We start from the raw sequence: 15,598 nt of genomic DNA on the forward strand, positions 1-15,598 counted from the left end.
CGTGCGTGCGTGCGTGTCGGTCGGTCGGTCGGTCGGGGCTGTTTTGATGTGGGTTGTTTAAGTGTTGTGGTGGCAGAGTTTGGGGTGAGCTGTTGTAACTTCTCAAGGGATTATGTTCTGAGTTGGACTGTGATGTTATGACGCCTGGTATGTCTGCACCTTAGCACAAGGCCATTGTGTTCCGGAACTGTGGACGTATTGAAAGAACTGTTGTGTAAACAAAACGATTGTATTACCACCTCTCACTATATAAGGGACATGGAGCCATTTACTCTTGGAGTTCTTCCCTGTGAAATCAGAGGTAGATCTCCCCATGCAGCTGCTTGTAGTAAAGACGTTTCTGTTATATCAGTAAATAGTCTCTGCCTTATCATTTGGATATTTGGACGGTGTGTTTGGAGTGCTGACAGGTCCAGATGGACTCATACGCAGGGGTGCTCCCCATGGATCTGAAGGAGATCAGGGTGGTTGGGTGGTGGTTGGGTGGCAGTGGTCGGGTGGTGGTCGGGTGGTGGTGGTCGGGTGGTGGTCGGGTGGTGGTGGTCGGGTGGCAGTGGTCGGGTGGTGTTCGGGTGGTGGTCGGGTGGTGGTCGGGTGGCGGTGGTGGGGTGGTGGTCGGGTGGTGGTGGTAGGGTGGTGGTCGCGTGGTGGTCGGGTGGCGGTGGTCGGGTGGTGGTTGGGTGGTGGTGGTCGGGTGGTGGTGGTCGGGTGGTGGTGGTTGGGTGGCGGTGGTTGGGCGGTGGTTGCTCCTCTACCTCTCCTTGGGGAGTTTATGTTATTCCGTGGTTGGGTGGCGGTGGTCGGTGGTAGTGGTCGGGTGGTGGTGGTTGGGTGGTGGTTGGGTGGCGGTGGCCGGGTGGTGGTGGTTGGGTGGTGGTCGGGTGGTGGTGGTTTTGTGGTGGTTGGGTGGTGGTGGTCGGGTGGTGGTGGTTGGGTGGTGGTGGTCAGGTGGTGGTGGTCGGGTGGTGGTCGGGTGGTGGTGGTTGGGGGGTGGTGGTGGTTAGGGGGTGGTGGTGGTTGGGTGGCGGTGGTCGGGTGGCGGTGGTCGGGTGGTGGTCGGGTGGCGGTGGTCGGGTGGCGGTGGTTGGGTAGTGGTTGGGTGGTGGTGGTCGGGTGGTGGTGGTTGGGTGGTGCTGGTCGGGTGGTGGTAGTTGGGTGGTGGTGGTTGGGCGGTGGTTGCTCCTCTACCTCTCCTTGGGGAGTTTATGTTATTCCGCACTGATTCTCACATCTACAACCATGTGCTGGTCAGATAGGAGAGGGAAGGCCTAAAGGTGATCACTTCAGCAAAGGAAGCAAAAACAACACAGATGAAGACGAGGGGGGGGGGGGGAAACAGAGAAAAGGGAAGGTGGTTACTTTCCTTTGCGGGGCTAAGGCTGGGGCTGAGGGTAAGGATGAGGCTGGGGCTGAGGGTAAGGACGAGGCTGGGGCTGAGGGTAAGGACGAGGCTGGGGCTGAGGGTAAGGATGAGGCTGGGGCTGAGGGTAAGGATGAGGCTGGGGCTGAGGGTAAGGACGAGGCTGGGGCTGAGAGTAAGGATGAGGCTGGGGCTGAGGGTAAGGACGAGGCTGGGGCTGAGGGTAAGGATGAGGCTGGGGCTGAGGGTAAGGACGAGGCTGGGGCTGAGGGTAAGGACGAGGCTGGGGCTGAGGGTAAGGACGAGGCTGGGGCTGAGGGTAAGGACGAGGCTGGGGCTGAGGGTAAGGACGAGGCTGGGGCTGAGGGTAAGGACGAGGCTGTGGCTGAGAGTAAGGACAAGGCTGGGGCTGAGGGTAAGGACGAGGCTGGGGCTGAGGGTAAGGACGAGGCTGGGGCGGAGGGTAAGGACGAGGCTGGGGCTGAGGGTAAGGACGAGGCTGGGGCTGAGGGTAAGGATGAGGGTAAGGACGAGGCTGGGGCTGAGGGTAAGGACGAGGCTGGGGCTGAGGGTAAGGACGAGGCTGGGGCTGAGAGTAAGGACGAGGCTGGGGCTGAGGGTAAGGACGAGGCTGGGGCTGAGGGTAAGGACGAGGCTGGGGCTGAGGGTAAGGATGAGACTGGGGCTGAGGGTAAGGACGAGGCTGGGGCTGAGAGTAAGGACGAGGCTGGGGCTGAGGGTAAGGACGAGGCTGGGGCTCAGGGTAAGGACGAGGCTGGGGCTGAGGGTAAGGACGAGGCTGGGGCTGAGGGTAAGGACGAGGCTGAGGGTAAGGACGAGGCTGGGGCTGAGGGTAAGGACGAGGCTGGGGCTGAGGGTAAGGACGAGGCTGTGGCTGAGAGTAAGGACGAGGCTGGGGCTGAGGGTAAGGACGAGGCTGGGGCTGAGGGTAAGGACGAGGCTGGGGCTGAGAGTAAGGACGAGGCTGGGGCTGAGGGTAAGGACGAGGCTGGGGCTGAGGGTAAGGATGAGGGTAAGGACGAGGCTGGGGCTGAGGGTAAGGACGAGGCTGGGGCTGAGGGTAAGGACGAGGCTGGGGCTGAGAGTAAGGACGAGGCTGGGGCTGAGGGTAAGGACGAGGCTGGGGCTGAGGGTAAGGACGAGGCTGGGGCTGAGGGTAAGGATGAGACTGGGGCTGAGGGTAAGGACGAGACTGGGGTTGAGAGTAAGGACGAGGCTGGGGCTGAGGGTAAGGACGAGGCTGGGGCTGAGGGTAAGGACGAGGCTGGGGCTGAGGGTAAGGACGAGGCTGGGGCTGAGGGTAAGGACGAGGCTGAGGGTAAGGCCGAGGCTGGGGCAGAGGGTACGGGTGAGGCTGGGGCTGAGGGTAAGGACGTGGCTGGGGCTGAGGGTAAGGACGAGGCTGGGGCTGAGGGTAAGGATGAGCCTGGGGCTGAGGGTAAGGACGAGGCTGGGGCTGAGGGTAAGGACAAGGCTGGGGCTGAGGGTAAGGCCTAGGCTGGGGCTGAGGGTAAGGACGAGGCTGGGACTGATGGTAAGGACGAGGCTGGGGCTGAGGGTAAGGACGAGGCTGGGGCTGAGGGTAAGGCCGAGGCTGGGGCAGAGGGTACGGGTGAGGCTGGGGCTGAGGGTAAGGACGAGGCTGGGGCTGAGGGTAAGGACGAGGCTGGGGCTGAGGGTAAGGACGATGCTGGGGCTGAGGGTAAGGCCGAGGCTGGGGCAGAGGGTACGGGTGAGGCTGGGGCTGAGGGTAAGGCATTGTGTGCGGCAGTAGGGAAACAGCAGCAGGTTAGATCAGGGCCCACACACGTCCCTCTGGAAGAGATCAGGAAAATAGATCAAAGACCAGAGAAGAAAGGATCCCGCGGGGTGATCGAAAACGACGGGAGGGAGAGAGAGAAAGAGAACGAGGAGGAAAGGAAAGCAGGTGAGGGGGGGTGAAGTGAGAGAAAATGTGGATGGGAGTCGGACACATAGGGCGATGGATGGGAGGCGTTTGCCATCATTGAGTGTCAGTGCCCTTTGTCCGTGCCCCCCCCCACCCCCCCACCCATACCCAGCTGTCATGAAGCAGGTAATGTGGAAAAAGGAGAGGGGTCAGGGCTTTGCTTTCTGGGTGTCCCATGTCTGAAGTCTGGATTCAATGTTGTGAATTAAAAGCAGCTTTAATCTTTAAAAGCAGCACTTTAAAACCCACGCCGGCACCAGTTCAGAGAGGTGAGTCGGGGAACAGAAACATTGATGAAGACATGAAAGAGAGAGGAGCGTGGAAGAGATTAAGAGACGGAAAGCAAATGGGTCTGAAAAACGGGGAACATACCATGTAGTTAAATGAATCATTCTGCACTTGACAGGAATACGGTACATATGGGTGGAGCTGATGGCTCAGATATTAAAAAGTGGGCGAGTGACTCATCGATTTCGGTTGCAACCTTTCATGACCCTTCCGTTTGGTCTTGCTCTTGGTGGTTTCGCTGTGTGTCACCCTCTTCAAATCAGAAACACTTCAGGTTTCATTTACCAAGCGATCATGAGCTCATCAGGGTGTGTGTGTGTGTGTGTGTGTGTGTGTGTGTGTGTGTGTGTGTGTGTGTGTGTGTGTGTGTGTGTGTGTGTGTGTGTGTGTGTGTGTGTGTGTGTGTGTGTGTGTGTCCTCAGGGTAAGTCACAGTGTGGTCCAGTTGTGGTCCAGTTGAGTGGTTTGTTATGGTCCATGGTTCCTCTGATCAACAGCCATGCAGACGGATGCTGCGTGTTCTCTGAAGGATGACAGAGAGAGAAGGTGACAGTGATGTTCCTCAGGGTAGAAGCCTATACTGGCTAACCCAGGATGGACACAGTGTGTCTGTGTGTGCGTGTGTGTGTGTTTGCATGTGTGTGCGTGTGTAAGAGAAAGATTGTCATGATGATGCTTCTGTCATGCTCGCATACGCACACGCACAGGCTCAACCACTCCCTCATTTAGCTACTTTCCTGCTAGTCTTCCATGACTCACTCTCTCTCCCCTGACCAGTCAGGGGGTGGGACAGCGCATAGAGGCTCTCTCAGACAATCTTTCGCTCTCTCTCCCTTTCAGCCTTTTGGATCTTTCTTTGACTGATACTCTCTCTCTCTCTCTCTCTCTCTCGCTCTCTCTCTCGCTCTCTCTCTCTCGCTCTCTCTCTCGCGCTCTCTCGCGCTCTCTCTCTCTCTCTCTCTCTCTCTCTCTCTCTCTCTCTCTCTCTCTCTCTCTCTCTCTCTCTCTCTCTCTCTCTCTCTCTCTCTCTCTCTCTCTCTCTCAATTCAAGGGGCTTTATTGGCATGGGAAACATGTGTTAACATTGCCAAAGCAAGTGAGGTAGGTAATATACAAAAGTGAAATAAACAATAAAAATGAACAGTAAACATTACACATACAGAAGTTTCAAAACAATAAAGACATTACAAATGTCATATTATATATACTGTATATATATATATATATATATATATATACAGTGTTGTAACAATGTACAATGTACAAATGGTTAAAGTACACAAGGGAAAATAAATAAGCATAAATATGGGTTGTATTTACAATGGTGTTTGTTCTTCACTGGTTGCCCTTTTCTTGTGGCAACAGGTCACAAATCTTGCTGCTGTGATGGCACACTGTGGAATTCCACCCAGTAGATATGGGAGTTTATCAAAATTGGATTTGTTTTCGAATTCTTAATAATCTAATAATCTAATATGGTCATACATTGGGCAGGAGGTTAGGAAGTGCAGCTCAGTTTCCACCTCATTTTGTGGGCAGTGATCACATAGCCTGTCTTCTCTTGAGAGCCATGTCTGCCTATGGCGGCCTTTCTCAATAGCAAGGCTGTGCTTACTGAGTCTGTACATAGTCAAAGCTTTCCTTAAGTTTGGGTCAGTCACAGTGGTCAGTTATTCTGCCACTGTGTACTCTCTGTTTAGGGCCAAATAGCATTCTAGTTTGCTCTGTTTTTTTGTTAATTCTTTCCAATGTGTCAAGTAATTATCTTTTTGTTTTCTCATGGTTTGGTTGGGTCTAATTGTGCTGCTGTCCTGGGGCTCTGTGGGTTGTATTTGTATTTGTGAACAGAGCAGCTTGCTTAGGGGACTCCAGGTTCATCAATCTGTAGGTGATGGCTTTGTTATGGAAGGTTTGGGAATTGCTTCCTTTTAGGTGGTTGTAGAATTTAACGGCTCTTTTCTGGATTTTGATCATTAGTGGGTATCGGCCTAATTCTGCTCTGCATGCATTATTTGGTGTTTTACGTTGTATGACACAACATCGCTACACACAAACACGTGGACATAATGCAGACATTGCCCCCCCCCCCCCCCCCCCCCACACACACACACGTGGATGGTGCCTCTGCGGATGTCTGACGGTCTGTCGCTTCTCTGTGTCTTCGTTGCGTCTGTCTTGGGGCCGATGTGATTGGCCGTGTGACTGGCAGCCTGCATCGCACTGCCGTCTCTCACACAGCACATGCTAGTCTTTAACCTCCTCTAATGATTCCCATTCCTCCTCTCCCCTCTTCGCTCCTCCCCGCCCTCTAAATGAATGGAATGATGTCATCCGATACCTTTCTGGCTTTCGTGGCCACTCCTTGCGAGTGCGGCGTTTCAAGTGTGTTTGGGGGGGGCAGTATGAGAACGTGTGTGTGTGTGCTTGTGTGCGTGCGTGCGTGCGTGTGTGTGCGTGCCTGTTCGTGTGTGTTTGGTGTGTGTGTGGGTATGACGGGGGGGGGGGGGGGGGGGTGTAGTGTAGAGGTAGTTGGTTAGATGCATGATTGGGACATGGTTGTGGTAACGTAGGTGTGTAATAGGGAGGAGTGAGAGCTTTGCTTTGAGATCTGGTTAGGGATCTGCTACGGTTATCGTGGAGGCAGGCTAAATGGAGTGAATGTTTTCTTGAGGATCTCAGTGTGTATCCCTATGGAACATTGTTTTGGTTGTAAATCACCTCACAGATGAGCTGTAAGTGAACCTCTCTGGCTAAGAGAACCGTATCATGTGACGAGGGGATTTTCCTCTTGTTAAAGCTGCTCTTATGAGTGCACCTGTTCCCTTCTCACCAACTTCAGCAGGTGTGTGTGTTTTATGACAGAGCGGTGTGTGTTTTATGACAGAGCGGTGTGTGTGAGGGTGTAGAACTAACTCTCCTCTCATCTGGTCTGGATCTGAGGTAGCAGTGTGAAAGATGAGAAAGTGGTACTGGGGCGTGTGTGTCTGTGTGTGTGTCTGTGTGAGGGATTGTCTGTGTGTCTGTGTCTGGGTCTGTGTGTGTGTCTGTGTGTGTGTGTCTGTGTGTGTGTGTCTGTGTGTGTGTGAGAATGTGTGTGTGTGAGGTATGTGTGTGCTGTGTGTGTGTGTGTGTGTGTGTGTGTGTGTGTGTGTGTGTGTGTGTGTGTGTGTGTGTGTGTGTGTGTGTGTGTGTGTGTGTGTGTGTGTGTGTGTGTGTGAGGTGTGTGTGTGTATGTGTGTGTGTGTGTGTGTGTGTGTGTGTGTGTGTGTGTGTGTGTGTATGTGTGTGTGAGGTGTGTGCGTGTGTATGTGTGTGTGTGTGTGTGTGTGTGTGTGTGTGTGTGTGTGTGTGTGTGTGTGTGTGTGTGTGTGTGTGTGTGTGTGTGTGTGTGTGTAGACTTAGGGGAGCTGTCTGGGATGTTGGCCAGCATTGCTGGTGTTTGCATGCTCATTTCAACAGAAGTAACCCTCTGTGACTGGCTGCTCTGCTCTCCTCTCATCTGCTAGGCTGGGGGGCTTACATAAGCCTATTTACTGTCCCTAGGGGATCCCCCCATCTTCTTCCTCCTTTCCTCATCCTCCCTCCATCCAACACACCTTATCCCTCGAACACACCTACTCATCTAACGCATTCTCTCCATTGCTCCAGCAGGCTTACCTATCCTTAAAACACAACACGCCTCTCTGTTCAATCCCTCTGGCACATGTCCCTATCCCCCTTAGGAGGATTCCTTATCCCCGTAACACAGTCTCCTCCCTCCCTCTCTCTCTTTCCCTCCCTCCAGCAGATCCATTCCTCCCCAATACACCCATCCCATTCCCCTACGGAGTTTTCTGTAAGATTCAATGGATCTCTGTGCATTGAGATGAGTCTCTTTTCCTTTCCCCTGGGTATTATGTAGTATACGTATACGTAGTCCTTCCCTCTTTTTGTCCTTGGGCCACATCCCTCTATTTCTGCTCCTTTTTCCCTCTTCCTTTTCTAGTCTGTTTTCCCCTCCTCGGTTTATCTTCATATCCACTCTCACTGTCAACCAGAAAGTAGTCCGTCAGTGTGTGTGGAAGTGTTGCTCAAGCACGGGACAAAACAACCTTACGGTGCCCACGTCCAGAGGAACCTTGAACGCAGTCAGGCAAGGTGTGAACGCAGTCAGAAAAAACCACACATGCATGGACACACACATCCACACGCAAACAAACATGAATACACACACACACACACACACACACACACACACACACACACACACACACACACACACACACACACACACACACACACACACACAGACCCTACACACACATTGTTATACCCACACACTCTCCTAAATTGCAGCTGGCCTCTCTTTTCCCACGGCCCTGTGAGTGTGTTTTGTCTGGGAGCGGCAGGGCTTATCTCTGTCGTGTCACAACAGCCCCGTTTGTGTTGGAGGGGATTTGCAGCCTCTAGGGCCACAGGGCCACCGGGGCAGGGCAGGGGGCCACGGGAGCAAAGGTCAAGACTGCAGCACTCATACAATACAGCCACACCACAGGAGACAATGTCAGAGAGTGAGTATGCAGAAGAGATACCACACACACTTTTAAGCGCAAACCGTAAAGATACTCTCTCACGGAAAAATCCTATTGTCCCCTGAAATGCTTTTCGGTCATAGCCATCGTGGAATTTGGCAAGTGGAATTATGCAACGGTGGTGTTACAGTAATAGTGGTCCTATCTCTTCATCTTGTACCCGGAGATATTTAACCATTTGAGAGTTCACTGAATTAGCAGTCTTACGGTGCATTCGGAAAGTATTCAGACCCTTCACTTTTTCCACATTTTGTTACATTACGACTTATTCTAAAATGGATTAAATCACTTTTTCCCCTCATCTACACACAATACCCCATAATGACAAAGCAAAAACAGGTTTTTAGACATTTTAGCAAATGTATTCAAATAAAAAACGGAAATATCACATTTACATAAGTATTCAGACCCTTTACTCAATACTTTGTTGAAGCTTTGGCAGCCATTACAACCTTGAGTCTTCTTGGGTATGACGCTAAAAGTTTGGCACACCTGTATCTGCGTAGTTTCTCCCATTCTTCTCTGCAGATCCTCTCAAGCTCTGTCAGGTTGGATGGGGAGCATCGCTGCACAAGTCTCTCCAGAGATGTTCGATTGGGTTCAAGTCCAGGTTCTGGCTAGGCCACTCAAGGACATTCAGAGAATTGTCCTGAAGCCACTCATGAGTTGTCTTGGCTGTGTGTTGTTGTCCTGTTGGAAGGTGAACCTTCGCCCCCAGTCTGAGTTCCTAAGCGCTCTGGAGCAGGTTTTCATCAAGGATCTCTCTGTACTTCGCTCCGTTCATCTTTCCCTCAATCCTGACTAGTCTCCCAGTCCCTGCGTCTGAAAAACATGATGCTGCCACCACCATGCTTCCCTGTAGTTCCAGGTTTCCTCCAGACGTGACGCTTGTCATTCAGGCCGAGTGTTCAATCTTGGTTTCATCAGACCAGAGAATCTTGTTGCTCATTTTACGAGAGTCCTTTAGGATGCACCTGAGCTGAATTTTGAGTGTCATAGCAAAGGGTCTGAATACTTATGTAAACCCGCTACAATCATGCAGCGCATTTTACAGCCAGCAAGCAGTTCAGCAGTTACAGTTACAGCGGTTGGGCCCCGGGGGCAATACATTTATAAAACCAAAAGCTTACCTTGACTTGGAAGAGTTCCAGTGTTGGATAGCCATAGCCAGCTAGCTAACTTAGCATCTATCTCTGTTTGAGCTGGGTGTTTGAGTAGGGTAAACTAGCTAGCTGCACTCACTAGCTAAATGAAAGTGGAAAAAAAAATACAATATGGTGTCTGCTGTTGAGGCTACGGTAGACTTTCATTGCAAAACAGTCTGTTTAATAAATGATTTGGTGACGTGAATATATTTAGTACAGTTTTATCTAAAAAGGATAACTTTTTTAATGTTTCACTATTTTTATGGAATTCACTGAGGAGGATGGTCCTCCTTTTCCTCCTCTGAGGAGCCTCCACTACACCAAAACAGGCAGATATTTCAGGAGGTCTTTTCAAACAGCTCTTACACTAAAATGGCATTATCATAATTCTCGCAATTTCAGAGTATTATTCCAAACTCATATGCGGAAATATACACTGAGTACAGCAACCGTTAGGTATACTTTCTGTGTATTGCGTTGCCACCCCATAGCAGCCTCAATTTGCCCGGGCATGGACTCTACAAGGTGTCGAAAGCGTGCCACAGGAATGCTGGTCCATGTTGACTCCAATTGCGTCAAGTTGGCTCGATATCCTTTGGGTGGTGGACCATTCTTGATACACACGGGAAACTGTTGAGCATGAAAAACCCAGCAGCGTGGCAGTTCTTGAAACAAACCGGTGCGCCTGGCACCTACTTCCATACCCTGTTCAAAGGCACTTCAATCTTTTGTCTGGCCCATTCATTCTGAATGGCACACACACACACATACAAAAAATTTCTCAATTGCTTCAAGGCTTAGAAATCCTTCTTTAACTTGTCTCCTCCCCTTCTTCTACACTGATTGAAGTGGTGTCGTCAAAAAGGGATCCTAGCTTTCACCTGGATTCACCTGGTCAGTCTATGTCATGGAAAGAGCAGGTGTTCCTAATGCTGTATATAAAACACAGAAAAATACTGTTTTTGACTGCATTAGGCCTTTAATGTCAGTTTAGGAGTGGACAGCCCTGGAGATAAACTACTGACCAGGACTAATTAGAGGAGAGGAAATATGTATTATGGGAGAGAAGAGTGTGGACTTACCCAATTGGAAGCTACTGTCAGAAGGTTATGAAAAGGAGGGTAGTTGGGTGGTGGTGGTGGTGGGATGGTGTAGAGGTGGGGGAAAGGAAGTAGGACGAGTAGCACAAGGTGGAGGAAGAGGGGATCGTAAAAAAGAGAGAGGAGTAGTGGAGAGGAGGTGTAGCGTGTCAGTATAGGAGATCTACAGGGAGAGGGGGGGCGAGAAGGAGGGCTAAACTCTGGTCTGGCTGATTCCTGGTTCCTGGTGCGTCCTCGCCCCGGGAGCACCGCCCGGACCACAGCACAGGGAACTCTTTGTCCCCTTTCCCAGATCATTGTGTTTTCCAACTCCCAGAGAAAATGATCTGGACTGCCTGGTCCGTGGTGGGCTCAAATGTCGGAATGTCAAGGGTCTCCCAGACACCCGTTTATCCATGTATGCCTAGAATCATGTGGAGGCACAATCAGGCTCTCGGGAACTGCACATACACATGCATTCTAAAAGTCTTGCTCTCTCCCTCTCTCACACACACACACACACCTGTATTTCAGATTTCCATCATCCTCTTTTTGAGAACACACACATCCAGTCCAGGAGGAAGCTGTTGACCACCTGCGTGATTTCTCAGAGACACAGCTGTGGAATGGCCAAAGCTGTAAAAGCCTGGAGGGTCTTTGATGGCACTAACACTCTACTAACTCAGCTAAACACAATCTGGCTACAAAGACCTTTAGGGTGGGAATGTGAACCCACAAGGTCACAGCTGGTCAACTTTACACTCCGAAGTCTTTCCTCTGATTTCTGTTTCATCCCAAAAAATGGAACCCTATTCCCTTGTGCACTACTTGGACCAGAGTCCAATAGGCCCCGGTCAGAGTAGTGCACCGTAAAAAGAATAGGGACACTACCTTGCTCTCACAGCAACCACAGACACGTCTCCCAAAACGTTCATACTGTAGCTACCACGTTATTGTTAGTTCTGTAGGTTTCTGTCAGTTCAATAGCGATATTATGGCTGTGAGCTATAAAGAGAGTCTCCTCTCCTCCGCGGTCGCTACATGAATCATTCATGACGAGTTCTATCTGAGATTCTGAGACGGCTCCTCTCTCTCCTTCTCACTGGCCAGTCCTGGGCCTTTGTAAGGGAGAGACGGCGAGGGTCGTGTTTGATGTGTAAAATGCAAGCCTTTTTAAGTCCAGACGTTAAATATTCATATAGGAGGCAAACATGGGTCCTGGAGAGAATGGTACTTTAGGGAGAGAGAATGAGGAAGGAATGCCCTTGGTAAAGTCTGTGTGGGGTGGAAAGAGGGTAAACGGTAGGCATAAACATGTCAACCAATGACGGGGGATAATAGCTGTACACGTGTCTTTTTCATACACCGCTTGGGATGTGATCAGGCAGCTATACAGTGTGAGACTTCCCTCTGTGCCTCTTTCAATACACCCTCACTCACTGACTACGGTGGCAGAAAGAAGTCAAGCGTACCTGAGACCTCTGTGTGTTTCATGAGTGTCTGAGAGTCTATAGCAGGCCTCTCCAACCCTGTTCCTGCAAAGCTACTGTCCTGTAGGTTTTGACTCAAACCGGCAGGCGGGCGGGCGGGCGGGCGGGCGGACGGGCGGGCGGGCGGGCGGGCGGACGGACGGACGGACGGACGGACGGACGGACAGACAGACAGACAGACAGACAGACAGACATCAGTGTTGACGACGGACTGCTGGGTTGAGAAGTCTGCTTATTGAGGCCCTGAATATATCAACGGAGGGAGAGAGAGAGGGAGGGAGAGCGAAAGGTGGTCGAGAGAAATTGAAAGAGGGAGGGAGTCGGTTGAGACTGGCTCCTTTGTGCAAAGGTTTGGGTGTTGCCGGAGTATTGAGCGGGTACGGTCGAGCTGGATGAAGCGGTACGGGTTGGGTCTGGAGCCATGGGGGACATGTCTGCCTCTGGAACAACAGACCATATTAGGACTAAATCAATCAAACAATTATTAACAGTTACGGCACGGGTCACACAAAAAACCTCGCAAATCAATTCAGATAAATGAAGCACGATTAGGGAAAGCATTGAAAACCCAAAGTAGAATGCACCTCAAAATACTTCAATTAGCCGTACTGAAGAAAAACGTAGGCCGCCATGGCTGTGTCTGCGTGTGTGGTCGGGATAGAAAGCCATGCTTTTGCTGTGATTGTGTTGATTGGGACGGTGGTGTGACACGTTCACACGCTTACGTCCGAGTTGTGACATCAGTGGTCCTTACAGCTTATCGTCCCCGAGTCTGGTGTCGGATATCGTAGGCCTACTTTGAACTCGCACGCACGCCCGCCCGCACGCACGCACGCACACACACACACACACACACACACACACACACACACACACACACACACACACACACACACACACACACTCACACACACACACGAACACCTGCTGGTCCAAGCATCTGCTAGATGGCCAATACATGAACGGGATCAGTGATTGCGTGTCTCATGCTCAAGGCCAGGTGTTTCTCCCTGCTCACTATTCTACAACATTGTGTTTGAAAATAGATCCTAGGCCACTCCAAATGTGGTCATGAACCCTGCTGTAAACTCTGCTTATGGGCAAGACCAGCTGCTTGAGTTGTAAGAGCAGCAGGACTCACGTTTAGGTTATCAGCCTTAGTGTGGCCTCTGTCCCCAAGGACCTTGTTGTGTGTGTGTGATAATGAGTACTGTTGACTGGCATTTCTGGCTGGTTCGCTCCACACCCTCTAGAGATGGGCGTCTGCCCGGTCCCAGTGAGACGCCAGCCTGTCGGCAGCGTGTGTACGTCCCTGTAGCAGGTGTGTGTGCGTGTCGTGGTGTATATGTGTCAGATTGGCTAGCTACTGATACTGTGCCGCGCCCCTATGTCTGAGGAGAGATACGGTAAATGAGAGTATAGAATACTGTGAGTGAATGTGTGTGTGTGTGTGTCTGTGTGTGTGTGTAGTTAATGTGTCGCTGTGGCTCCAAGTTGACTGTGAACAACAAGGTTAATGGTTTACCTCTTGAAAGACTTATAGTGAGACACAGAGACCCAGACCTGGACTCCAACCCAGTGCCAGTCACTTAACTTCCCCTAACTCTTACCCTCAGTCTCAGTCCAACAACTCCAAATGCCACATTTGCCATTTCCACCCTGGAACTACAATGCACATAGAGCCACACAGAGATCACAGCATTCAGTCACTCACACCACTGAGCAGAAACAGAGAGATCAAAGAGCCACATGTAGCAAATTAACATGTGGGACCTAGGGAGGGTGAAAGAGGGAGGAAATGACAGAAATAGAGGAAGAAAGAGGGAAGGACAGCGAGAAGGAGTGGGGGAGGACTTTACCTCTGGACCATGAGAGAGAGGGAGAGAGAGAGAGAGAGAGAGAGAGAGAGAGAGAGAGAGAGAGAGAGAGAGAGAGAGAGAGAGAGAGAGAGAGAGAGAGAGAGAGAGAGAGAGAGAGAGAGAGAGAGAGAGAGAGAGAGAGAGAGAGAGAGAGAGAGAGAGAGAGAGAGAGAGAGAGAGAGAGAGAGAGAGAGAGATGTTGAGCAGTGGGAGAGTGAAAGAGTATCAGTCAAAGAAAGATCCAAAAGGCTGAAAGGGAGAGAGAGCGAAAGATTGTCTGAGAGAGCCTCTATGCGCTGTCCCACCCCCTGACTGGTCTTCGCCTCCCCTACAGTCCTGAGAAGCCAGCCCCGAACAGAGAGAGAGAGAAAGAAAAAAGAAAGGAGAAGAGAGAAAAAAGAGAGGGGACACACACTAGCTCAGGACTCTGGAATTCGAAACCTTTGGAGCAACACACACACACACACACTTACACACACATGCACACTCATGCACGGTCTCTGTGGTGATTTGGATCGTTCACAGCGGGAATAACTCTGAGAGATCGAGAGAGAGTGTGTGAGAGAGAGAGAGAGCGAGAGAGAGAGAGAGTGTGTGAGAGAGAGAGAGAGAGCGAGAGAGAGCGAGAGAGATTCTTTCTACATTTCTTTACTCTGGACTCTACTGCTACACCATGGCACCTGTCACGGGCAGAGAATCACGGACCTAGGAGCGCCACATTGCCAGGAACACACAGATAGCAAGACAGTACAAAGGTAAGACATTCCCTTCCTTTAATTCCCTGTGGGAGGGGGGGGGGTTGTTTATCATAGTTATCTGTGCAATTTAAAGTGTCTGTTATCTGAACAGTTGTTGGAAGTGTGTGTGTGGTTGTGTTTGTGTGAGTGGACGGGTCAGTGTACTGGTGGGTGATTTATAGACGTATGGCTGCCCTGCTCATAGCCAAGTGGTGCTTTTTGCACAAAGATCAAGTCAGTCCCAGTAAAAGTAAACACATTTTGTACAGATTTCCAGTTGCCTGTTCAGGTTATTTCTTATGAGAGTGACCAGCGGAACAAAAAATAGAATAATCTCTCAACACCTGAAATCCAGTACACCCCACTTCTCCCTCCCCCTATCCCTCCCTCCCCCCCGTCCCTCCGTCCCTCCGTCCCTACCCATCCCTCCACACGCTGTCACTTTAATCTCATTTAGCTCGGGCTTTTCTCTCCTTTCTGCACGTTTTGTAAAGGGCTCGTTTGAACGAAGGGAGCTTATTCCTCTCTTTCTCTGCCTCTCTAAAGTAGTGCAGAGTACATTCAGGCAGCTAATATCTGAAACAGATCTGCTTTATCTGTGATCTCCAATAATCCCACAGGGACCTTCGCCCTTTTAACCCAGTGTCCTTGGTACTCAAAGACCACATCTCCCCCTGAATATTTGACTGAACATTCTGGAGCACTTGAGCTAAACGGTAGACTCTGTACTTGTGTCTCTTTGGAGGTATCTACTGTAGATCTATGTGGTTTGTGTCAGTCTCTCTCTCTCTCTCTCTCTCTCTCTCTCTCTCTCTCGTTCTCTCTCTGTCTCTGCTTTTGTCTGTCCTTGAGGTGCTGTGTGAGTGCGGGCCATCACTTTGGAGGTCCGGACCTGTGTAATTTATTTTATTTTATTGCATTCCTTTTATGTGTGTGTGTGTGTGTGTGTGTGTGTGTGTGTGTGTGTGTGTGTGTGTGTGTGTGTGTGTGTGTGTGTGTGTAAATACATAAGGTGCAATATTAAAACTTGGTTGTGAATCAGCAGTTTTCCTCTTGACAGTCACTCAATTAGCCCATGTTAGTTAAAACATTTTAGATTGG

The 15,598-nt window shown here is 50.7% G+C and overlaps 1 protein-coding gene across 1 annotated transcript in view; it reads left to right on the forward strand.

Annotated features, from left to right (window-relative positions):
* The first annotated feature begins 14,139 nt into the window (after nt 1-14,139).
* Nucleotides 14,140-15,598, forward strand: part of LOC139416339 (semaphorin-3B-like) — a 78,134-nt gene continuing 76,675 nt past the window's right edge. Inside the window, exon 1 of the mRNA XM_071164858.1 lies at nt 14,140-14,515. The gene's annotated coding sequence lies outside the window, so the exon portion shown is untranslated. The remainder of the gene's footprint in view (nt 14,516-15,598) is intronic.

This window comes from Oncorhynchus clarkii, chromosome 9, assembly GCF_045791955.1.
Source record: "Oncorhynchus clarkii lewisi isolate Uvic-CL-2024 chromosome 9, UVic_Ocla_1.0, whole genome shotgun sequence".
NCBI classification, from domain to species: Eukaryota; Metazoa; Chordata; class Actinopteri; order Salmoniformes; family Salmonidae; genus Oncorhynchus; species Oncorhynchus clarkii.